At 49.2% G+C, this 26,638-nt stretch overlaps 1 protein-coding gene across 3 annotated transcripts in view; it reads right to left on the bottom strand.

Moving 5' to 3' along the window:
• Positions 1-26,638, bottom strand: part of Slc45a4 (solute carrier family 45 member 4) — a 75,161-nt gene that overhangs the window by 38,141 nt on the left and 10,382 nt on the right. Inside the window, exon 1 of one of the 3 annotated variants that reach the window (XM_059248132.1) lies at positions 6,639-6,790. The exons of the other annotated variants lie outside the window; for them this stretch is intronic. The gene's annotated coding sequence lies outside the window, so the exon portion shown is untranslated. Of the gene's footprint in view, positions 1-6,638; positions 6,791-26,638 lie in introns of those variants that run through there. 3 annotated transcript variants of the gene reach the window in all.

The raw sequence follows: 26,638 nt of genomic DNA, 5'->3' as shown, positions 1-26,638 counted from the left end.
GCTTAAAGGAAGTAGGGTGGAGCTATGACTCCTGACCAGAGGTCAAGTACCCAGCATTTGGTCAGCACATTTCAGGAGAGAACCATCAAGTGTCATAAAAGCAAGTTCATTATCCATAAGGCAATGCCCATGAAGTCATTTCCTAGTGCAGAACCATCAAGTACCATAAAAACAGGTTCATTATCCATAAGGCAATGCCCATGAAGTCATTTCCTAGTGCAGGACAACTGTTCCTTGGAAGGAAGCTGGTCCCATGCCATCACCGGAGTGAACACTATGTAACCACATGCAAAAGCTTCTTCGGAGAAAGACAGTGTAAAATGCCCAGGCTAAAAGCATGATGATATGCGGAGGCTAAAGCCAGAAGGAGCAGCTGCCTCTTCATAACACAGACAGTTCTGCACTCCTGAGAACAAAAGTAGTCTATGGCTTCTTCTGGCCTCTTCTATTAGGTGACCTGTGACATAACCAGGACAGTTTTTCCAGTACAGCAAAGAATGCTTCCCTCAAAGCCTGCTCCAGAAAGCTGCACACTTGGTGACAATTCTGTTACAGTCTGCAGATGTACTCAGACAAATGCAACGACAATTGTTCCAACCAACAACTTCCTCTATTGTCCTGTTTCTAATGTGAGAGTGACTGATGCCAAAACATGTGACTTCCTTCAGGCTGTTGTGGAAAAGTGTCTGGATAGCAGCTCTGATCAGTACCCCACGCGTGGCTCAAGGTTTTGGGGACGCATCTTTTAGGTGTGTGTATATGTGTGTGGTAGAGGTGTGTGTGTGTGTACATGCATGTGTTGCATACGCATGTGGAGGCCAGTGATTGACACTGGGTTTGGGTTTCTTCCTCAATCTCTCTCCATTGTGTATACTGAGATAGGGTTGCTCATTTGAACCCAGAGCTTACCAATTTTGTCTAGTCTGGCTAGATAGCTTGTGTCAGAGGTTCCTTCCAAGAGCTGAGATGACAAACGGGCTACCATGATCACCTGGCAATTAGTGGGTGCTGAAGATCCAAACCTGATAGGAGGCAAGTACTTCACTTTCTGAGCCACTTCCCCAGCTCCATAGCTGGGATGTTTTAAGGGTTGAAACGGTTACAACATTCACCAGCAGAGTCAAAGTCAATGAGGCACTCAACACGGGCACTGCCCAGGAGTGCTGGTGGTGCATGCTGCACTTACAGATGCCCCTACCATGCTGCATACATATTCTCACACACATGTAGACTGTGTGCTTTAACTACATGCAGCCAACAAGTGCTCGGTGGTGACTGGCTTGCCATAGCACCCACATTCACACGTATACACAGACACAAATTAAGGCACCACACCCTCAGAACACCATGAGTACAGGAGGTGGTCTTCAACTTAAACGCATAGTTGAAATAACTTAAATATGTGGTAACTCCATCCACCCTATGGCACAGCCTCCTGTATCAGCTGCTCCCCAGAGCACATGGCTGCCTGGGAGGTTCAAGAGGTAGAGAAAAAGCACCTTACCAAATTGCTACCCTGTAGTGGAGGTTCAAAATTCAAAGTCCAAAGTACAGTATGGGGAGAAGGTAGCTACCTGCCTCTTTCACATCAGCATAATGCAAAAAGGTTGCTGGGTCAACCTGACAGGGATCGCAGTGTGATACTAGGCACTAATGGAACCACAAACAGCCCTGAGCAACATCACTGACATAGCCTCTTGGTCCCCACCAGCACCTCTCTTCAGATGATCAGAGACAACACAAACCAGAGAAACTGGTCCAATGGCAGCAGATAGCACAGAATGTCAATGTGTGGACCAAGAGTATAAGTCCAATTGAATCCAATGTATCAATGGTATGAATGAAACACAGCACATAGCAAGCCTGTCTTTTACTGGAAAGCATGTAAGCAATGAGTTGATGCTGTGTCAAGAGAGCAGGAGGGTAAGCTACAGACCAGGAGAAAGGACTTGCAAAGAACACAGCTGACAGAAGACTGCTATCCAAAATACACGCTCAACTCTCATGGTCAGAAAACAGTCTGATTAAAGACAGGTCGAGGACCAGGCGTGGTTGAAAATGCCAGTAACTACATCATGTGCGCTGCAAAAGCAGGAGGGTCAAGAGTAGTTCAGGATTGGTCTAAGCTGCGTATCGAGTTCAACGCCAGACTGGGCTACATGAGACCCTGTCTCAAAAACTTAAAAAAAAAAAAAAAATTTTTGGTCAAGGATCCTACAAGGGAGGTCATGAAGACACACATGTATGAAAGCACACCAAGTCATGAAAAGATGTTTCCCTTCATGTGTCACCTAGGTGCCAGGCTGCTACACACCTGCCAGAGCTGCCCAAATTCAAACACCAAGTACTAGTGAGGATGTGGTACAGCCTTGTTTGGTCACTGCTGGTGGGGATGCAAAGGGTGCAGCTATACAGCTCTGGGTCCCAGGATGAAGTAAACATATTACCATGCAATCCAAGAGTAGTTGACAGGTTGTACACTCACGACCCCACAAACCCTGCACACAGAAGTACCTGGAAGCAATCAAGATGTCTTTCGGTAGGAGAACTAATGAACTATGGAGGAAGCCAGACGTGGCACACAAGCTTATAATCTCAGCACTCAAAGCAAGACCAAAACAAGAGCATCGTGACAAGCTGGAGGCCAGCCCAGGCTATACGATGAGTTCTGGGTTAGCCAGGGACACATGTCAAGACAGACAGAACTGTTAAATGCAAACTGCTAAGTGGCAGGAAAGGAACCTGAAAAGAGAAACAACTATGAGTCCTAGATGAGGTGAAATCATGGAGACTGCAGAGGGCGAAGAGCTGAGCCTGTCTTTCTACCTCCTCAGCAGGCTGAGGCAGGAGGACTGCTTATGTAAGGCCTGCCTGGACAGAGTAAATCGGATGCCAGGCTAGGCAACTTACCAGGACCCTGCCTTAAAATAAGAAGTAACAGCATTTGGGAGGCTGAGCAGGAAAATCAGGAATTCAAGGCCAGCATCAGGTACATGAAACTCTGTCTTAAAACAACAAGAACAGCCTGGTGGTGGTGGTGCACACCTTTAATCCCAGCACTCTGGAGGCAGAGACAGACGGATCTCTAGGAGTTTGAGGCCAGCATGGTCTACAAAGGCAGTTCCAGGATAGCCACAGCTGTTATATAGAGAAACTCTGTTTCAGAAAAACCAAAAGAAAAACAATAGCAACAACAAGAACAATAAAGTAAAAATAAAGTAAGTAAAAAGAGGGCTGGAGAGCTGGCTCAATGGTAAAGTATATGCTGGGCATGCATGAGGCGCTACATTCAATTCCCAGCACTGAGGGAGGGAAGGAATGAATGCTCAGAAAGTTGAAATCCCTCTCTCTAGCCAGGGGTGATGGTGTATAGCTATAATTTCAGTACTTGGGAAGCTGAGTTAGAAGAACTTCTCTAAGTTTAAGGCCAGCCTGGGCTACAGGGTCTCCCATTTAGTGAGAAAAAAATAATCACAGAACCCAAAGACCCACTTCTTACTAGACAACTAGTGTGTCAATACCAGTGACTAAGATGACTTTAAAATTTATTTTTAAGAAACTGTGTAGTGGGTAGCTGTTCCAGCTTTGACCTGGAAGTACTACCCCCACTGAGGCTTCCGGTAACTGTCATTCCTACGAGGTGGGCCAAGACAGGAGCCCTTAAGACCTGAGATCCGGATGTGCCTGCTTTCTTGGTTCCTGGATCCTGGACCCTGGATGTAGACTGAGCAGAGTTCTCCAAAGAACACTGCTGGACTGCACTTCACCTCTCCCAGACCCTGTAACTTATCCCTTTACTTGTGAGTTACCACAAAATAAACCTCCCTTTTAACTACGTAGAGTTGCCTTAATTCTTCCACCACTAAAACTGAACACTGCAATGAAAGTAAACTTCAAGACAAACCAGTACTAGAATTCTTTAAGCCACCCAGAGAAGCTATCACACCCTCCACATAAACTGTATATGCAGATGGGGAGTGGTGGTGCATACCTGGAATCCCAGCCCCCCTCCCCTGCAGGTGTGACAGCCTCAGTGAGCCAGAGCAGCAGAGCACAGTGTCAAGGTCTGCAGAAGCAGCACAGGGAGAGCCAGCACCCAGACCCTCTTGTCCCTCTGTCCAGTCTGGAAGTAAAGGTCCTTCCTCTAGTACTGTCCCCACCCCGAACGCCACTACAAGTGAATCCCTCAGTGTCTCACAACCTATTAAACTGTTGTTCCTGCCTTCCTGTATAATCAACTAGTAGGCATACGTCCATGATGTAAGACCATGACTCCAGCAGCTGACATAGAACATGACTGTCACAAAGACCCAAGGACCTAAAACTAAGCCAATGAAGCTGTTTCAGCACCCAGGGCAAACCCCAGAGGAGCCCTAGAAGGGCCCAGCCAACATGGACTAGACTCCACTCACACATCACAGGAGGAAATCTACCAGTCCCTAAGCACTACTGGATACTGCAGGCCACCAGGCCTGCTTGCAGACCACGAATGCTATCAACCCACAGGTGCCTGTGTTGACGTGGCTGGCACACCATTTCTGGAAGCAACTTTTCCATCTGCAAAGGAAAACATCAGAATTGCCAAGAGAGCTGTGGGAACCTACTGAGAATCCGCAGGGCCTGTGGGGCATGGAGTACAGCACAGCCTGGCCCAGACATCTAATAGCTTAGTAAAGCAGTCTGCAGCTAGACCACTAGCACTAGGCCCTGCAAACAGCATGCATCAGCTTAGAGAGCCAAACGGAAGCAAGAAGCTCAGCCCCTCCCCACAAGCACTGTCCTGTCCTGTCTGTCCCTCGAGCAGCAGGCCAGGGAACCAGCTCAGTTCTGAGGTGGTTGTGCAGGTGTGCAAGAGTCCACAACTCACCAACACACACAAGAGGTACAAGCACACGTAAATGTGCAAGAATGCTACCTTTGTCTCTCTCTGTCACACACACACACACACACACACACACACACACACACACACACACACACCCTGCACAGGGAGCTAGGCTAGAAGAACTACTAGCCTCTTAAACTTGAATTTCTCATGGATTTTCCTAGCGTTTAAATCACACAAAGACAAGTATGGTGATATGAAATCTGCTGGTACCAACAAGACAAACCCAATACACACTAAGGCCAAAATCTTGAGTGGAGTTACCCATTTAAGATTTGTGATGTGCCCATCAGATTACTCAGGGCCAAGAATTGGGGCTCTGCTGGACTCTGCTTTTCAGCTCACTCAGAATTCTGTAACACCTACCACCTCTGCTCTTCTATCTAATACCTGAGCCACCCAGGAAGCTCCTAACTAGGCTAGTGACTTACCCTCAACCTTATAGACCCATTCTCAATATCGTAATTGAAATGATCCCTTACGATAGCATGTCCATTACACTGCTCCCCTGCTTCTGCCTCTCCCCTTATGTCTGGATTGGCTTCCAAAGGCCCCTCAAAGAGCCCCTCCAGCTCTAGGGCTGTGGGCTTTAAGCTAGCCACCACCACAAGGTCCACCTCAGATCATGCATCTGCTGAGGTCTCTGTCAGCAGCCCCTTCTCATTGGGGCTACCCAAACTACCTGGGCACAGCCTACCTGCCAGAGCTGCCTGCCACACCAGACACAAACAAGCTGCCAACTTAAAAGTAAATGCCATTGGACCTCTAAATGAAACAGGCAAACCCCAGTGGTGATTAACATGACAGTAAATATGTATTATTATTACTAACGGGGTCTAACTGTTTAGCCCTGGCTGGCCTAGAACCTATAATATAGACCAAGCAGACCTTGAACTCAGAGATCTGCCTATCTCTGGCTCCTGAGCTCTGGGATCATAGGTATGTGGCACACCGTGCCCTGCCAGAAAACATTTTTAATATGTAGTTGAATCAAAGTACCTATTGCTTTATTTTTCACAATGTCAAGGGCACACTGGACACAGCAGTGCATATCAACAACATGGAAGACTGAGGTAGGATCACTTGAGCCCACAGCCTGAGGCCAGCCTGGATAACACTGTCCACTGAAAGTAACAACAAAAGAGAGAGCTGGGCATAATGGCTTGTGCCTGCCATCAGCACTGAGGCAGGAGAACAGCCATGATCTCCAGGCTAATCTGGACTACATAGCAAGATTCTGTCTCAAAGAAACAAAATAGAATTAGGGGGAAGGCACTGGGATTTTAAATGAAATACGTTTTTATTGTTTTGGTTTCCAGTCTGGCTGGCCCCACACTGGTTCTCTAGCCTCACTCTCCCAAGGGTGGGAAACATCTTTTTGTTGTTGTTGAGCTTTTGAGTGTTGTGGTTTTCAGTTTTGGGCTTGTTGTTGTTGTTGTTTTTGTTTTTTAAGCAGGGTCCCACAGGGCCTATGGTGACCTCGAATTCTCTATGTAGCTAAAGGTGACTTTGAACTCTTGATCTTCCTGCCTCCACCTCCCTGAGTGCTAGGATTAGAAATCTGTGCCAGTGGAAAACACTATGTAGCCAGACTCCCTGTACATTTTTTACTAAAATAAACTGCTGCCCAAATGTCAAGGACCAAGCCAGCATCCAGCACTTAGAAAGCTCATAACAAAGCCCACTTGAGTGAAGTCATACTGAAAACAAGACAGCCCCAAAGAGAGTGTGCTCTGCGGGTTGGCTTCCTTACCTGGGTCTGTATGTTTCTTCAGTCTGCACTCTCAGCTGAGCAGGAGGTGTCTGTTTTTTAATTAACCGGCAATGAGCTGTTTCTCCTCCTTTTTTTCTAAAGGTTCCTAGCACTGGGAGATTTGCTGGCTTAGGCCACTGGAGTCAGAATGAAGCTCTGGCTACCATGGAAACTGCAGCAAGCTTCTAAACAGAGAAGCTCCTGGAATCCAAGCTGGCTGAAGGAAGTTGTTACAGCTTTAATATAAAACCCACAAGGGTGGCCTCAGACACAAGCTCCAAGATAAGCACTGATCAGATCCTCCGAGTGCTTCACCAGATGAGTGCAAATCAGATGCCAACAGACTCAGATTCTGTTGCCCACCATGCCCTCCAGGGGTCAGGGTAGGCAAGAGAGGAAGAGAAGGAAGGAGCTACACAGCATGAAAAATGAAAGAAAAGTCCTTCACACTACATACACCTCAAGGACAGGATTACAGTTAAGTAATGCCACTATAAAGACTCCTTTGACATTGGTGCACGAGAAGTCCAAACAGAGGCTTCCAGACCCCAGTTGTGTGCCGAGGCAAAAGGGGATGTGAGGCTCAACTCTAAGTGGTGAGTTTCCTGAAATGACAGTCCATGTGATCAAATACATGCTGACATTCTTGAAAGGGTAGGCATGCAGTATAAAACAGTCCCCTCCACCTTCCAGGGACGCCTTCCAAGCACCCCATTGGTCCTGGGTGCACATTTCACCTACACCATCCAGGGCTGCAGCTTCTGTGCTGTGCTGTGTGAGAGCATGGGAGCAGGACTGCACAGATCTTAGCAAGTTCAGCCTAATTCTTCTTGGCTTAATAGCTTTCCTCTGTTGACTGAGTAAGTGGTAGATACGCTGGGAACTCTGGACAGAGGGACTCAACCCTGAAGTGGGCATGAGGGGATAGCAGAGACTTCACCATATTACTCAATTTTCTTTTTAATATTTAATACTTTCAGATCTTGGTTGATGGCAGATGGCAGACACCAATAAGTGAAACTGGGAATGGGAGTGGGGGAATAAGAAAGAATTACTGCCAGGCAGTGGTAGAGTACACCTTGAATCCTAGCACCGGAGAGACAGAGGAAGGCAGATCTCTGTGAATTCAAGGTCAGCCTGGTCAACAGAGTGAGTTCCAGGGCAGCCAGGGCTATTTCACAGGGAAACCCCGTCTCAAGAAAAACAAAAACAAAACAGGGAAAAAAAGAAAGAAAAGGATTACTGCTGTATTTGGGAAAATGTGAACTGTAGTTTTCAAAAGCCCAAGTTTCAATGGATAAAGCAAGTTTACAAATGGCTGTAACCTGGACCTTTATGGCCAGCTAACCTAACAGCAAGATTAGTACCAGTCTCCCAGCAACTCCTCACCTGGAACCTGCACAGGCCTGTGAGTCACGGCACTGTTTACAGCATAGCTCTGTGTCTAGCCTCCAAACTGGGCTGTGAGGGTGACCTCTGAGGAAACTTAGCACCCTGAGGAGTGCTTCTAGGCCCTGGCAAGCCCATTTCCACACAGACACAACCCCCCCCCCCCCATGCTGCTCACTGAGAGAGGAGAGGATCTGGTCAGTCACTTCCTCTTCCTTTTCTCCTCTCTGTTCCACTCTGCTGGAACCTTGTGACAACTGGCATGGCAGCAAAGGGCAATGTCCCCTAAACGCACATACACCCAAAACTTCCACCTCCACGGAGAAGCTCTTTACCCGTGGGCCCCATTTTCTGTGCTGAGGAAATGCTGTTTGGCACCACCTTGGCTCTGGTGAAAAATTGGTACATCAGGACCTAGCATTTTCTTTGCATTAGGGACAGTGGCTTGCTGTCCCCTGAACTAACTCCTGCTGCTCTGGAGCCTCTGTGTAGCTGCTAAGACGGCAAGCCTGGCCAGGACACAGCCACAGCATTACAGTGCAGGGCTATTACTCAGTGCCCATCACAGGCAAAGGAACACAGCCACTGGGGTTTTACTCTAAGAAACGTGCAGTGTCCAGAGACACTACTACAAAGAAGCACATCCACACACAAACCATGCTGTACACTGCTGTCTTCTGACAGGAAGCATTCCTTCTAGACATTAAGTCTTTAAGGTATGAGTGCAGAGCCAAAGGCATTATTTCCAGCTGGGATACAGCTCAAGGACAGAGCACTTGCCAACATGCACAAGGCATCTTGTTGGATCCCTGGCACCACACACAAAGAAAAACAGCACTGCTTCTGTGGGTCACAGCCAGGTTCTTTAAGCTGCTCTAGGAACTAACTTCAGCTAAAAACAAAACTAACTTATTTTTGAAGACAGACTTTCTGCTTGTCTACACAAACATGCTCCAAGGCCCAGATACACAACATGCTGCTCAGCAGTTCCTTCAGCTAGGGGAGGGGTGGCTCTGAAAGCGCCCGTGGAAGGGGGTGGTGGCAGGTCCCCTTAGCTGGTGAATATTTGAAGCTGATTACCAAAACATACCAAGGAAGCCATCCCCAGCCCATCACCATTAAGATGAAAGTTCTAAAGCCCTGCCCAAAAATATAGCAGCTCGTGCACAGTGTTTGGGGGCTCTCCTCCACGAGGCTGAGCATCAAGAATCTACGGGTCTTGCTCTCTATCTGCCCCCATCAGACTGAGCACATGCAAGCAGCCTGCTTCATCACTGCTAGCTGAACACAATCTCCCACAATACCCTACACTGGTGAAGAGCCCATACCCAGCCTATCCACAGGACTCCAAGCCCACCAGAGAGAAGAAACTGCCCTACTCCTCTCTCCAGGCTAGAGGAGACAAGAGACAAGAACCCTGAGCCTGTGTCTCCTGGTACTGCACTGGTCTGTATGGGTCAAGAAGCTCTACACAAGCCAGGCATGGAGGACATATGGCAACCCCAGGACTCATGGAGGAGAGGCAAGAGGATCTTACGTTTGAGGGCAGCCTGGACCTCATAACAAGATTCTAAGATGAGGAAGCAGCTTTACTCCCACAGTGCTCCTCCAGGCCAAACAAAAGGCCCAAATGGGTTTCACATATACAGGCCCCTTCCACTCAGTCATTGGTAGGTACCATTGGCCAAGGCCCATGCAGCACCAGGTTCTGATCTGGAAGTCAGCAGGATAATGCTGTCTTGAGTAAAACTAGAACACAGCCCCTTGCAATCCAGGTGCGTGCAGGTGCTAAGGCAGAATGGCTCGGGCATAGGGCAGAGGTCACCTGTAGCCTTCCACAGAATAGCATGCCACATCTGGAATGCAGGACTGAGCTTGCAGATGCAAATGTACACAAAACGTTTCTTCATCCATTCTGGGAGACTAGCACCCATCTCTAAGACTGATGCAGAATCCTTTACATCAGACGCTTTGTGTAGATTTGAGTCAAAGACAGGAGCCAGCATGCTGGAGCATCCCTGTAATCCGCACTTGGAAACACAAGAGGATTGGAACACAGCTACACTCAGGGAGCTGCAAACAAAGCCCCTTGCAAAGATGCTTAAGGGATGCTTGTCCCATAACAAGCAATTCTTGCCACTCTGTCCTGGACACAAAGCTCAAGTACAAACCTTTCTGCCAAGAGAAGCAAGCAGACGACACTATGCTGGGCATGGTTTCTTATACTTGTATGCACTATATTTGCTTCCTGTAAATGCCTAGTGCAAGGCCACATGTAAATCTATAATAGGTACCAATCAATAGATTCTATAGGCTACCATGCCAGAATGAATACATGTAAAGTGTTCTGCATTTTGTCTCCATTGCAAACGAACAGAAATTCACTTGAAAGTCTCTGTGTTTAGAAAGGGAACTTCCATGCCTAATCAGCCAATTCTATAATGTCCTTTGACACATCTTTATAGCTCACTGAATGCTACCATCCTGGGCAACAGGTGCTATGCCAAACAGCTGGGTAGAGTTGCAACATCTAGATAGCAAGGGGGTAGTCATGCTAGTGAGAGGGCAGTCCTCTCCCTTTACTGGACTCCACATAATTCAACCCAACAGTTCTACACATAGGCTGATGCCCAAGGGCATAGACAGTGGCCAGCTGTGTGTACTGCCTACAGTTATAAAAAAAAGCAGCTCAGAGGACTGGCCACAGCCCAGGAGAAAGGAGAGGAACTACAGGCTTACAAGAAAATTGACTCAGCTGAACAAAGAGGAAGTCCTAGGGCCTTAACAAGGTCTTAATGGGCTAGAGAGCCACCCACAAGGGCCAGGAGAGTCCACTAACAGAACTCAGCCTAGAACCTGGCACACCCCAATGCCAAGCATTAGAGAGACTGGGAGGGAGGTGGGGGAAAGGCTCCAGCCTCCAGGACAGCCACCACTGTCCTAAGATCTTCACCTTAGCTCCCTGGCCTCTGGGCCTCACTGTAGACTTCCTTACTCCAGCTCTCAGTTCCCCGTGTACTATCATTGGCACTCGCTCACTGCTCTTGGGAATGGACCCCATCATTCAGACCACATCAGCCCCCGGGATGTGGGACACTGGGACCCCATCCCCATCCCAACTCATTCTCCTGTTCTGAATAGGCCTAGATCTAGAAAGTAGGAGCCGCTGAAGGTGGAAGTCTGGCAGATGCCAAGCCCCTGGCTCCTCCTGCTTCACCAGAAGCATTTCCTGGCCTCACATCCACCCACTTGGAAAGTCAAGGGCACTGCCATGTGAAGGGCAGGCTCTAGAGGAAATCCAGCTGTGGCTAGCTTTAGTGCAAAATAACATCATAGAGTTTCATTTTTAAGGAGTTCAAAACCAACACCCATCCTTCAGAGCTACACGGTCACCTACACCACACTCACAGTGGGAAGGTCCTCCCAGGTTTGAAAGTGACAACTCATATAAAGTTGCATTTCTGAAAAGCCTGTCAATTATAAAGGAGCATACCTGGGGGCTGAAGAGACAGCTCTGTAGTTAAGAGCACTGGCTGCTCTTCCAAAGGACCTGGGTTCAATTCCCAGCATCCACATGGCAGCTCACAACTATCTGTAACTCCAGTTCCAGGGGATCCAACACCTTCACACAGACATACATGCAGGTCTAAGTCCAGTCCTGGGTCCTGAGCATATAGCCAAAGTTTGCCCACAACAGACTATAACTCACATGAAAAAGAAGCCTTTACAAGAAAGACCAAAACAACTTCATCTGTTAACAAAACTGTTGAATCAAAATTTGAATTAAGCACAATCGCCTCAGTTTCTCAAGGCAGTAACTCCCTTTCAACGATTAATAAAATCCTCCATAAAATGCTCCCCACGCCAGCATTTTTAAGATTTTTTTGCAGGATAAATATTAGCTTGTGCCCTGCCCACACAAGAAGTGAAAGCTGACAAAGAAGCAGTTTTACAAAAAAAAAAAAAAAGAAGAAGAAGAAGAAGTCCCAGTAGTTGCAGGGCATTGGGTGCCTGGCTGAGCTCTGCTTCTGATCTCTCTGTTCTGGCTCCAGACTCTCGCTGTTAATCCTCAGCACACTGCAGGTGGCAGGTCCTGGGGGCTCACCACCTATGGGTACACTGCACTGTCTCCAGGGCAAGCTCAGTAGTCAACAATAAAACAAACAGAGTAGAAAACAAGCTAATAAAGGGAGCAGTTTTAAGATACTTTGGGGAAAAAAGGGGAACAGCCAGGTCTTGAGTTGGACTTCAGTTTAGTTTCTTGAAAGGTGTTTAAGTGGTCTCACGACCAGAGGCAGCAGCAACTGGAGTATGCCAGCTCTGCCCTGTGGACAGCTCTGGAGACCCCAGATGCCATGCTGCCAGAAGGTGGGAGATGAACCCCACAGCACATTTTTACCACCAATGCTCAAACTGACTCCAGATCTCCGTTTCCATTTCACCTGTGTGGTCTCTCTGAGGTTAATACACAGCTAGCAGGTCAGCTGAGAGAAGCAAACAGCCAGACCCGAGGCAAACTCAGCTAGTCCATGTGCTGAGCGAGGCTCTCCTGACCCAAGAGTCAGGCCTCACCTCCCTACCCCCAACCCCTGCAGAGACAAGGCGGGCTCCTGGGCATCTGAGCATCTAAGCTGCTCCTGAGTCAGTGTGGAACACACATGCATGAGAGGCGCAGGGTCCCAAACACATCCCTAGGACACTGGGGCTCAGGCAGATGTGGACCTCAGTCTCCATAGCCCTTAAGTGGGAACTACCTATGCTGTGCAAACTGACAGACCCCATGGCCACCATCCCAGTGCCAGTCATGTGGGCTATTGGCAGGCTTGCTGTGACAGCTCAACACCCACGGCAAGTGTAGCCAACTCGCCCGACTCTTGACCTAAGCTCCTGCTGACTTATGACATGGCAGCTGAAGAGAGCCCTTCCTACCACACACAGTGTGCATCTGTAGACAGCCCTGAGGAAAACAAGAGAGGGCCTCCGAGCCCATCTGAATGGCTCCGGAGAATCTGGTTAGTCTAATAACACGCATCTCTCTCTCCTTTTTTTCTGGATGTGGTCTTGCTGTGTAGCCCCAGGCCGGCCTCACATTTGGTGATCTTTCTGCCCCTACCTCAAACACAGAAGTTACAGGCACGTGCCACCACACCTGGCAATACGTTGGCTTCACAAGGATAATTACCCAGAGCTACTACTAAAGGGCTAAGTTTCTGATTTGGAAACACAAAACTTTAGATGACTGTTTCTGATCTGAAGCTAAGTTAAGAAACCCCACTTCTGCCCACTGTGTACAGACCTTCCCTAGGCCCTGCTGCTGTTCACAACCCTGCCACCCAGTGCCTGCTGCTAGAGCAGCCGTCAGCCATGGAAGACAGGACGGCAGGAGAGCAAACCAGGATGTGTGTGACACCGCACTCTTGGGGGTCTCAACTTCTCCAGAGATCCCAGGAGTCCACATCAGGGACACTGAGGGCTTCATCTGCAGGGATAGCTGGCAGCCTGGTGGCACAGAAAAGAGCTGGAAATGGAAGGCCAGGCCATGCCATCTTTCACAGGAGTTCTAGGACAGATCAGACAATCTGAGCATGTTCCGTGTAGATGCTGCTGAAAGGTTCAACAGGTCAGAGCCAGGACACTTGCACACAGACCTTCTCCAGAGCAAACCACTTCAACATGGCCCCAAACGACGGCCTGTCCACTGGCTTTAGAGGGCACATTCAGCACCATGCCTCCCTCTAACCACAACATTCTCGCTAACGAACCGCAGGAAAGCCAGGAGAACGAAGCGTTCCAAGGCCTGCCCCATGGCACAGGGCCCAGGCAGAACACACGAGAGGCAGGCGAGGGTTCTGGGGGCAAGGACGGCCCTGGCCTCCTCGAGGCACACTTCAGTTCTCTACGGATGGAAAGTTGGCCACAGCTGGCAAAGCTGCCTGGTGTCTATAAAAGTGTTCTTCCCAGGAGACGGCTGGAAACAGACACTCAGATACTTTCATTCTTTTCCTTATTTGCCGTTCTGAAAAATAAGCTGTTCTTCCTACTCTGCAATGGAATAGGGTCAAAATCTTCCACAGTCAACAGCAACCCAAAGAAAAAGAGCACCAGATCCAAGATATTTCCAGTTTGGCAAGCGGCCCAAGGTAACTCTATGCTGTTTACTTGGTGCGAGCAGAATTCGCCTGGGGATAAAAACCTAATCCCATAACCAGTCAGCCAGTGTCCCTGAGTCGTGGAGGCAGGGGCTGAGGCACAGGCAGCTTCTCACACCCTCCCCATTCCAGTGTTCCTGTCTCCAGAGTTCTGTAAAGCCTACCACCTAGCAATGTCCACTCAAGGTCCTCTGTGATGTACAAAGCCTACATGTTCCCAGGGCTGGCCACAGCCACCCAACTAAGTGACCTACTGATCTATGCAGAGGCAGAGCTAGCAAGGGCCTGTGCAGAACAGCCTCTGGGGCTGACAGCAGAGCTCAGGGTCCACCTGCTCCAAAGGGGATAGCAGCCATCTAAGGACAGGGCCCTCCTGGGCCTCCCCTGACCTTTCAAGGATGCTCCAATTTCTGATGTGATAAAACTCCTCCCTCCTTTTTTATGGGGCTATCACCGTGAACTCTCTTTAACAGTAGCCAAGGGAATCATGCATGAGAACAAAAAAGGCCACTCCAAGGGCCCATATGTGGATCAGGTGCCCAACAGCAGAGATGAGCCTTGCCCTAAAGCCAAAGTGTATCCCACATGTCCAGAGGTCTACAGGGCACTCCTGGGTACACACTCACTAGATGTGTGTGTGTGCTTTAGGCCTGTGCTAAAACCTGTGTGATAAAAGTGTGGTAAAGCCTGTGTGGCCTACATACGAGAGGCATAACCCACCACCTCCACTACACATTGCTTCTCCAGGACACACACCTACTATATAAGCAGTGCTCAGGAGGACAGGCCAACAAAAGATACAAAGAAAAATGGAACGCATATAGCATGGGAATCCTGAGGCAGGGAACCCAGCTAAACAGGCCAGGGAGAAAGAACACTCTCTGCAGCTACCCCCTAGGGTCTGCTCGCCTCAGCCACGACATTTAAAGCTTTAAATTTCAATCTTTTCTCAGGGAAAACCCTCAAGAGACTAAATGATGAGCGTCACCAATGATTCACGATGCGCCTCCACATTCCCAAGGCCAGGGAGAGGGCTCCCAACCCATGGTTTCTATTCCAGACACTAGCTCCAGGAATAGGGACAGATCAACAGCAGGGGCAGGAGTGAGGGACAGGCACAGGGCATCCAGTGGCTCTTCTCTAGCTGAGCACACAGCCGGCTTGAGTCAGCCACTACTGACTGGGAAGGTCCCATCAGTTTCAACCTGAGATCTAGCTGTGGACAGTACTGAGAGTCACAAAGACATGAAAGGTGATTCCTAGCTCCAGCCAAGAGCTCACTGTAACTCCACTGAGCCAGGTCCCCACATCTCTGCTACCACCTACAGACAGCCTCTAGGAAAGCGGATCAGAGCTCACAGCTTCTCTCCCCCCCTCCCCCCATTATCTGCTGGAATTAAGGACAGAGATCAATAAACAGTGGGGTTTGTTGAGTGTTCTGAAAAATCTTCACTCTCAGCATCAGAGGCCAGCATCCTGCACAGGGACCGCTAACAGAGCTCCAAACCTGTCCTTAGTCACTGAGAAGTGGCCTCAAGCGCAGTGATTAAAGCAGATCAAGGCAGGATGTGGCCAGCATATAAGCCTACATGCTACTGAAACCTTTAAAAGATTGTTCTGTGGGCTGTGGCAGCACACACAGTTCCAGCACTCGGATCACAACAGGTTCTAGAACAACATGGGCTACGGTGAGTTCCAAGACAACCTAGGTTAGAGTAAGATCCTGTCTCAAAATACCAACACGTAGACCTAGACAGAAGGCTCAGCAGTTAAAAGCAGTTGCTGCTCTTACAGTAGACCCAGGTTTGGTTCTCAGCACCCACATCAGCCAACATACAACCACTTGTAAATCGAGCTCAAGGGGATCTGATGCCCTATCCTGGCCTCCACAGGCACAGCATTCACATGGATATCACCATGCTTAGACACTCATATATACACATAGTTAAAAAAATTAAACTAAAATCTTAAACAACACACACTCCCCTCTTTTAAACACACCCTCTACTGAAACTACTCTCTTTTTTGAGACAGGGTCTTGCTAAGTAGCCTGGGCTGACCCAGAATTCAGGATCCTCCAGTCTTGGCTTCCCAAGTACTGACATTACAGGTATGTGCTATCATACCCAGCTTACTCAAACTACTTTCAATCCAGAAAATGAAGTGCTAGCAAAGTAACCCTTATTCTTCAAAAGCCACCAAAACAGCCAGGACCTGTACTGGCTCCTGGTCCTTGCAAAAGGCCAGAATCCATGGGGAAGGGAATAGCTGGAGTCAGCTGCCTGTCACCGGCCGTGGCCCTCTCTAACATCAACTTCTACCACCCTTTGCAAACCCACTTACACCTCAATGAAAGCCACCAAATAAATGATCAGTGCAGTGTCAACTGAGAACATCCCAGATCTCCATGGTTTGCCCTGCCCCAAGCAGATTCCATCACTGACTATTGAGAAATGTAGCAACAACTTGAGCAGAACAGGAGCCCCAGGCCAGCAGTCTCCAGCATGTCATACAACCTCCTCAGACAGCAAGACATTGTGCCAGAAAAGAGCAAGAGCCACTCACGAGGCAAGGCCCTGGAGAAGGGCCCTCACTGTAAACTCAGCACACCTCACTCTTTCCTCAAAAGACTAATTTAGGGAGAACACATGACCGCAACTCCCCAGACCCTCTCTGGGGATGCTGATTCCCAGCCCAACACTCTGCTGCCCAGCCTGCTCATAGGTGAGTTCACAAGGGCCTGAAAGTCACCAGCTAAAGCAGAACAGATCTCACTCTACCCCTCCCCTCCCCCTCCCCAAGTCAGCTGAGCCACAGGCATCAACCCTTCAGAGGACTCCTAGAGGGAGTTCCCAGAGCTGGGCACTAGGCTACTGACCCAGTAAGCTGAGCTGTCAGTATGGATAGTCAACTACAACATATATGAAAATTATCTGGGTGTTTAAAAAAGACTATATTCTTTCAGGTAGCTAATAAATCCAAAAATAAATAAATGGAAAAGAAGCAGGTGTCTTGGCCAATGCTATGATTCTGACACTTAGGCTGAAGCAGGAGGAATGCATTGAAAGGAAGTCAGATTGGGCTACTGAATAGTGACATCCTGGGTTACATCACAAGACTACCTCAAAGCGGAAAAGGGGGGGGGGGACAGGAGATGGGGATGGGACAGGGACGGGACCGTGTTCTGGAGAGGTAGCTCAGTGGTTAAGAGCACTGGTTGTACTTGTGCAGGAGCTGGATTAGTTCCCAGCACCCATACAGTGGCTCACAACCTTCTGTAACTACACACACACACAAATAAATAAATAAAATTTTTCTTTAAAAGAGGCTATAAAGGCTATAAAAATTAATGTAAGCTAGGCTTGCTAATCCCAGCACTGGGGAGATGAAAAAGGATTAATTGAAGGTCAGTCCACTCACCCATATATGGGGCTCCCTTCAGGCCTTGCTATTTCAATCACCTTCCAGGCAAGCTGCTCCTTCCACTGGGAACCACCTACCAGCATCTTGACACCTGGATTGAGCTCCACACAGGAGGGACCCTGTGCCCTAACATGAGCCACAGATACCCAGCTCACTACCCTCCCAATCATCCATCTAGCCCTGTCCAGGCCAAAGGAGCCTGACCTGTAAGAGGTGGCTGGGATCCTCACAGGTCACAATACTCAACTCTGCCCTACCACATATCAACAACTCCACAGAAGCAAAAAGCCCTTCCATCCTTGGGACTCATACTTGTCCTCATGGGAACTGCAGAGCCTGTGTGTTTGGGTTCATCTTCGTATCCCCGCAGACGCTGCCTACTCAACTGCTTCATGTGGGTGTGCAGCAATCGTAGCTGAAACTCACAAGGTACTTCCTATGAGCCAATTTCTAAAACTCCATCTACACTAGCTACTAACCTCACAGCAATCCCATGTGGGGAACGCTAGCATTAGTCTCATTTTACAGAGAAGAAACTGAAGCAGGAAAGGCAAGAGCAGAAACCTACAGCCTGGCGTCAGAGTCCTTCCTCCCCCTCCTCCCTCGACTTCTGTCCTGTCTGCAGCATCTCCAGAGACCCCAACTTCCCTAGAGAAAGGAGGGCGGGCTGAGGTGTTCACTGATTGGTGCCTAGTGTGCATCACAACCAGTCTAGGGCCTAGGGAGGAAAACCTTCAAGGCCTCAGGCACCCAGAAGAGGGAAGAGGGAATGGATAGTGAGGCCTGGCTGACGAGGTCTGACTGGCTGCATTCTCCAGGAGCAAGGCCAGAATGGTTCTCCCCTCTTCCTGTTGTCAGTTGGACAAGTGAGTCTGGGACAGTGTGTGAGAAGGGAAGGGTGACGTGAGATGGGAAGTATGGGAAGATACCCAAACACACCCAAGCATTCTTAGGGAGTCAAGACAGACAGAGAACCTGACTCAGGGAAGGTGACCTACACAGCTGGGCAGCCACCTGCACCATGTACGCTCTCTTCCCAACACAGAGACTTAGGGCAAACTAAGGAATCTATTAAAGTACTCCCCAAGCAGGAGGGAGTGGGTACAATCTCAAAGCAGAGAAAGCTCTTCAGTCTGCACATGAAACTTCCAAAATACAGAGGAAAAAAGAAAGATGAACTAGCCCACATGAAAACCAAACCGGGAATAGAGGATACCAGCACTCTGAGTTAAGGCAAGACAAAGACAAACTGGGATGGCCCCGTCAATACAAAAATGGACTGTCGCAAGCAACAGCAGCTTCTCCTGAGAGGTTCACTTTTAGGGGATGCAACAGAGCTATGAGGGGAGCCCTTATCCACCCTACTCACCCATCAGGTGGCCCAGCAGGTCTATATACAGCTATCTCTCCTACAGAGTCTACACACAGTGCTGCTTCGGGTCCAAAATTGATACCCAGCCCCAGTCCTCTACCTGTTGTTTTGGGGACATGGCAGGGGCTGGACAGTTTGTTCTGCTCTTAAGGCACCCAGCCAGCTACTATGGTACCACTGCCAGATTGGGGGGGGGGGTTGGGGGGGCAGTGTTCTGTGGGTATGCTGTTCCATGTAAAGCCAATAGGGAGCTGGACCAGATAGATACACAGGATACTAAGTTGATGTGTAAGCTGCAGTGAGATCTGACTGGTGAGCCATAGGCGCTAGTCCTTGCCCATGCAGAGAGAGGGTTAGGAATGTCCCATCATCCCAGGAGGAAAGACAGAAAGTGTGGGCATGTGGTCCACAGGAACAGGGTACAAGCTTAGCAAACTGTGGCTTAGAGCCTAAGTACACAGATAACCCCCCAAGAAAATGGCTCCAGGGACCCTTGTGCACAGAGCAATGATGGTTGGAGGAGATGAGGGAGGAAGGGCAAGCCCCACACACTTCTGAGAAAGGCAGGAAAAGGTCAGAGGGCTGCTGGCAGGCACTAGGTGGTCAAAAGTGCTAGACTTTTATCCTGTCACAGAAGAAAGGATGGCCAGGCATTGAAACACATCCATAATCCCAGCACCCAGGAGGCTGAGGCAGGATTATGAGTTCAAGATTAGCCTAGGCTACATAGCAAGAGACTATCTTGAAAAGAAGAAAACTGTAGGATGACCAAAGCCCCTAAGCCACAAGTAAGAAGTGATACTATCTAAATCATGGTTCTTCATGGAAACAAGAGCTGAATGCTACAGCTTGTCAGGGACAGAGTGATGGCAGAGGTGACCTTTATAAATGGGGTGAGCAGAGTTCTCCTGGGCCCACCTGCCAGGAAGCCAGATGCTATAACTGTAGAAGCCACACTGAACGGGAGTAGGTTTCCTATCATAAGAGGAACTAAGTGGCCACATGCCAGAGACTCTGGAGGTCCCTATGGCTGCAGTCTCTGCAAAGGGGTTCTCAAGGGAAGCCAGTGAGCAATGCTGGAGAGAGCAGACAACTCTAGTCCTCCAGCCCAGTCAGAGATATATGCACAAGGCAAAGCAGCAGCACCCCGTCCCTGCCACCCCTGTGGTCAGAAGGCAAATGCCACCTTAGATAGCAGGCTAGGACTCTGGGGCTCCCGATAGGACAGGCTCAGGCCCCACAACGGTCCTCCAGCATCTGCAGCTCTTACTGAAACAAAAAAATGAGCTACTGCAGAACTGGGACCCTGACAACCACGTGTCCCCAAGAGCTTTTTTTTTTTTTTTTTTGGATTTTCGAGACAGGGTTTCTCTGTGTAGCTTTGCGCCTCTCCTGGAACTCACTTGGTAGCCCAGGCTGGCCTCGAACTCACAGAGATCCGCCTGGCTCTGCCTCCCGAGTGCTGGGATTAAAGGCGTGTGCCACCACCGCCTGGCTCCCAAGAGCTTTATAAAAAGAGAAAGTAAAAGTATATTACACAAATATACCACCTAATATGATATACCTGCTTCAATATACAACACATAGTACATGCAATTTATACATTTGCATTAGAACAGTGATAGATCAGAACACATCAATGCGATATACAAACTGCCTTCTACAATACGGTATCAGACCAGATACAAAGGAATACATTTGTCATATAGATACATTCATTCACACAGTCCTTATCTCTGCTGTCCATATATCCCTGACTTCTACATCTGCAGACCTAACCGACTGTAGGTACAAAATACTCACAAAATTTCATGTGGGCTGAGGACAGACCTTTTTCTTGCCACAGTTCCCGAACGGCACACTACAGTGGCCGTTTACACAGACAGCGCTTACACTACAGTGGAGTTGAAGGTATCTAGAGATGACGTGCCAGGTAAAGGAGAACCATGCAGGCTACAGCCGAACACTATGTCACTTGCCCTAAGGAACTTGGGGATCAAGGGCTGACTGCAGTTTTGCTGCCTATCTGGCTGTGGGGTTAGGCAGGCATGCAGATGCAGGTCTACCAGGGCTCCTCTCCAGGACTCTGTGGTCCTGGCAATAAGGTCAGGTCCCACAAGCTGCAAGTTTCTGGCCATTCTCCTACTTTCTCTGCCCAGAGTTCAAAATTCCACTTTCCAAGGGCTAGAGAGATGTCTCAGCAGTTAAGAGCACTAGCTGCTCTTCCAGAGGACTCGAGTTCAATTCCCAGCACCCACATGGTGGTTCACAACCATCTGTAATGGGATCTGATGCCCTCTTCTGGTTTATATGAAAACAGAGCACTCACATTCATTAAACAAACAAACAAACAAATAAATAAATAAATCTTCCAACGAAAGAAAGAAAGAAAGAAAACTCCACTCTCCGCTCCTTCACCGCCAAGTCTTATCTCAGGCACATTTTCCAATGTGACACTGTTGGTTCTTTTAGGTAGCCTTGACTTTCTGTGGTGCTCACTGCTAATTTTAACTCCCCTAAATATTCCCACAAAGAGGCTGTTACAACAGCAGCCAACAGTCATTTTGCATGGCGTCTAATTCTACAGGTTTGCAGAGAGGTGAGTACCTGGCATGGACAGAGTTCCAAGGCCACAGTCATTGATTCTGTCAATGTGATGATGACAGACACAAAAGCTGTAAGGGCAACCCTCTCGGGCTTGATCTCTAATGGAGACAGAGCAGAGGGATGCTAGCACACAGGCAGCCACCCAGTTCACAAGTTCCCCCAGCTCTGACGACCAGACCTCCATTCCCAGAGCCCAGAGACTGCCTAGCAGTCTACCTTATCCAGAGACAGGGCAAACTGGGGCCTCCTTAGGTGGGCATTAGGAAACATATGAGCACCCACTAGAATGTACACAAAACCGTGTCAATTTGTGTTGTAAGAAAAAGGCACAGCTCTCACTAGATCCCAAAAGAAATACTTGTGACAGGGAAAGAAAGATGCCCCAGGCGGGAGACAGGGTGCTGAGGACAAGCCACATGGCCTCAAAACTGGTTAAAGGACTTTCTGCTGGGCTGTGGTTATGACATCATCCTTTTGGACTTTTTAAAATCTATCCTCCCTCTGTTAACTGCCTTTAGTAGTATTTAGTTGAGCAATTTAGGTTTGTACCAAAGAGAAAGAAAAACAGAGGGGCTGGAGAAGCAACTCAAAGGCAGAGCTCTTGCCTGGTACATATGAGGCCTTGGAGTCTGTCTCTAGCACAAACAAAAAGGAAAACAGAATCAGGTGCAGTGGCCCCCGCCTGTGGCCCCAGCCTCTCCCCAGGTTGAGGTAGGAGGGTGCCTGAATACAAATCTAAGAACAGCCAGGGAAAAGGGCAACACAGCCCGGCCATGGTGGTGCCCACCTTTAATTCCATCACTCAGGAGGCAGAGGGAGGCAGACGCTGAATCCAAGGCCAGCATGGCCTAAACAGTGAGTTCCAGGTCAGCCATGGTTACACAGTGAGAGCCTGTCTCAAAAAAAGAGGAAGGGAGGCGGGAGAAAGCAATATATTAAGGCCTGCCCTGCCTCCTCCTTCTCCGGGAAAAAAAAAGATAGCTTTTAAGTTTCAGGAACTCTAAGAAGCAGGCCAGGTCACCAGGCTGAGACCCTTCCAGAGCTCAGCAAATACACTTGGTGGTATACGAGAACATGGGTCAAACTGTGTTTTCTAGAAGCAATCCTGAGGGGCAGACACAAGTATAAACACCTTGAAGTAAAACTGTCACTCTGTCCAGTCAAATCAAGCAAGGGAGGCACAGAGGCGCTAGTGTCTGCAGTCAGGCTGAGTGTTCTGCCTAGTGAGAGAAGGTGAGCCTGCTTGTTTGGGCCTTCTGGGCATGGCCTTAGCTCCCCGTTTTGAGAAGCAACCCAGGCCTGGCCCTCTGGAGGAAAGGCAGAGCTAGCAACAGACTCAGCAAAACCCTGGTTTCACATTTCATAATCAACACATTCCCATACCCAGATAAACCGTCCAGTCCCCTCCCCCTTCAGCTTAAGCAAGCTGCCTAGCACACCCCCTTCCTGCTGGTTCCAGAAACTAAGCTTACAATCTATGCCATGCTTGGCTCTTGGAGCACCTGCACCTGCCTGCTAGGTATGCAGGGAGCTGTGAGGCCACCCTAGCATGCAGCTGGCAGAAACCAGGGTCGACAATGCTCATACTATCCCTGGGATGGCTCGCACAGCACACTCATAAAAAACATCCCCAGGGAGGTCACAGCTGCAACTAGACCCACCACACCCCTCTGAGCCCTGCCTTCTCAGCTACACTGGCCAAGTCAGATCCCTCCCCCTGCTTCTCCCCAAGACCCTAAGCACTCATGAACTCACAGCCAGGGACTCTCACCACACAAGGGCCATGTCAAGCAACTCCAAGGGAGAATGGCCAAGCACTCCTTCAGATCAGTGAGGGTCACCATCAGTTGGCTGCACCCCTCTGTTGAACGTCCAACCGTTAGCAGTCCCCCCTGGCCCCATGGTTCTGATTCTGTTCTTTCATCCTATGCTCCAAGGCCTAGGGTAGAAGCTCCCCTGCAGGCTGCTCTCTCACCCTGCACTCTCTGCAGAGTCCTATAATTAACTCTTTCCCTCGCTCTACTCACAAGGGTCCCACACTCCCTGACAACACCAGGATCTGCCTTTCACCAGTCCCCCCCCCCCCCCCCCCCCCCCGCATGTACACCGCCTCATGTGCCTGTGCACACACTAAGTCTCCACAGGGCCCCAGAGCCATTGTCAATGAAAAAACAAAAACAAAACTGTGCAGGAGGCTCACAGCTGTATTCCCAGCACAGAAGGCAGAAGCAGGAGTTCGAGGTCAAGCTAGAGGCAGGCTTAGTGTTGGTTAGTGCTAGAACTTGTCTAGCACCCCGTCTCAAACCCAGTACTACTGAGAGAGAAAAATAAAGGAAAAAAGTTATTCTTGAAAACAGGAGCTTGAGGTCAGCCTAGGCTATACAGTCTAGACAAGGCTGTGTTATAGAGCCCCACACACACACATACACACACAAAAATCCCAAAGAGCAGCAAGGCTTAGCAGTCTGTTCTACTTTGGCAAACAAGGCACTGGACAGTCTGGAGAAGGCAGAAAGAGCACGGGCAACAGGGGGCACAAAGGCTGGGGTGCAAATACTGGGGTGTGGGGCAAGAAGGAACTGCAGAAGGCAAGCAGGATTGTAGAGTAGGAAGGTTCACCCTGAGTGGCTGAGGGACATCTGGGTTTCCCCAGCTTTGCCATGCCTGTTTTACAGGTGCGAGTCCCCAGACCAGAGCCCCACAGCTTGGGAGGAAGGCATCAAGTCCTGCTGCTACAGACCTCCAGCCCCAGGAACAGACCAAAATATCCAGGATCACCGCTCTTCCTTTAGGTGACCAAGGCAGAACCTGGTCCACCAGGAAGGAGGAGGAAGACTTGTTTTAGACGTGGACACAGTTCCTTACAGCTTCCTTTACTCTGAGACAGTGCCACAAAACTTCAAGCGCTTGGCAGGTGACCCAAAGACACCCTATCCATAGTCCTTATACCTGCTACCATGTGGCAGGGCCCAAGACACAATGAAACTGCACCATGGCACCCAGAGGTATCCAGAAAGGTTCACCTGTCTCCTGAGCTGCCTGGTAGGCCCTGGTGGTCAGGCAAGCTGCCCAGAGGCTGCAAGTCCCAGGGCAGGTGACCCCAGACATACCACCACTGTTTCCAATGGGTTGTTTCTAAGATGAGGTGGATAAAAACAAACCCACGGGGGACAGAAACAAACTCTCAGCGCTAAATGCCACAGAAGATGGCTTTCCAAGGTCAAGGGCCCTAAACTCCTGCCTGGGATCCAGTCTGGTCTCCTGGTTATGAGGCAGGGGGAGATGCCCCTTTCGGCAGGACTGACTAGGCCACCACCCAGGCCTGCCCACCCCCTTCCCAGAAAGCTGAGGACCAGGCCCTGCCTTTCCCATTGCCTATGAAAACAACTGGAAGCAAGCAGAGGTCCTACCAGCTCCACCTTCTGAAACAGCAACTGCCGCTCAGATGCAGCCCAAAGGTGGCCTGGCCCCCAGAACAGATAACACAGCACCCCTGGCTCCAGAACCCTGAGTTCTTACTCTGTATACCCTACAAGGCCAAGGTCACTTCCTAGTTCATCTCACACTGTGCTCAGCACACTCTAGTACAGACAGTCAGGAGCTAGATGCCCAGGTAAGAACTATCACTGCCTCCATGCAACATGGGTGATTCAAAGTACATGTAGCACTTCAGGCAGTCAGTACACACAGGCAGGCCGGCTGGAACTGGATCCAACAGCAAGACAGGGGCAATTTCAAGGCATGCTAACTATGTGCTGTGCCAACCAGGTTCTATGGTGATTAAGGTCACCCACAACTAACCAAAGGAGAGTGCTATGGCTAGAAAGCATGTACCCTCCAATCATATGCAGGAATCCCAACTCTAAGGTAGTGGGGATTGAGTGGTGATGAGGTCATCAGAGTAGAGACCTGAGTGAAATTCTCATCTTCATGGAAAAGTTAGGTGACGCTACAGCCACAAGGCATCTCTTTGAAGTACCAACTGTCCCTTCCCTCAGCAGAGAGTCTGAGAGCATCCTGCTCTTGCATCTCCAACCTCCAAGCCCATGGGAAGTAAGTTGCTGTTTTTAAGGCCCCAGTCTACAGTATTGCTAAGATCCTGGTGTCTCACTGAATTCAGCATACCAAACACATTCAGTCCCCAAGGGGGGAACTTGGGACCAGGACTCTTCCAGTGTTGTACAAGTATTAGCATCACAACTGCCTTCCCTGGAGCCACTAAGATCCAATGCACTTAGGACACCAGGCAAATAGGGCCACAGATAGGCAGAGGAACTCCCTGCCTGCTCCCAGCAAAGCTCTGTAGGAAGACAGGCCTAAGACTCCTAAAGCAGAACTGTGTGGGCACCAACAAATCCCTGGGTGGGCCAGGACCTGGGCAGAGCATGGGGAAGCCCATAGTCTCTGTTTATGATTGTTTTCAAGTGCCATTCTATAGGGAGAAGCCATTGTCTGTACTGATGTCTTCCAGTCTCCCACGGACCCATGTAAAAGCCCTATCTGGGCCTGACACCACAAACCAGCAGACTTATCAGGACACAGTTTCCCTGGCCGCAGAGATGGCACAAACTGTCAGTGTGCACTGATAACGGGTGACAATGCCACTGTCTGCACCCACAGCTGCTCCCACCCTGGAGACCTGCGGACAGAGCTTGTTTCTCCTCCACATCTCCTGCAATTATTGGTGACACGGCCACAGGCCAGTCTACTCCTTCAAAAACCTGTTCTGATTTCATTCTGCACTCAACTGGTTTAAGCATCGCCTCATTCCAGTATCTTTCATACACATAGAGTATCAGGAGGAAATGACACTCAAAACTGGAAAAACAAGCCAGGTATGGTGGCCATATGCCTATAATCTCAGTACTTGGGAAGTAGAGGCAGAAGGATTAGGAGTTCAAAGGCCAGTCTCAGCTGTATAGTAAGTTGACTGTCAGCTTCAGCTACATGAGGCCCAGTCTCAGAACAAAAACAAAAATTTTTTCTTTTTGGTTTTTGAGACAGTGTTTCTCTGTGTAGCTTTGGTGCCTGTCCTGGATCTCGCTCTGTAGACCAGGCTG

The sequence above is a fragment of the Peromyscus eremicus genome, chromosome 20 (assembly GCF_949786415.1).
Source record: "Peromyscus eremicus chromosome 20, PerEre_H2_v1, whole genome shotgun sequence".
Taxonomy (NCBI): domain Eukaryota; kingdom Metazoa; phylum Chordata; class Mammalia; order Rodentia; family Cricetidae; genus Peromyscus; species Peromyscus eremicus.
The sequence above is the reverse complement of the archived record's forward strand: the minus strand, read 5'-3'. Positions and strand labels throughout refer to the sequence as shown.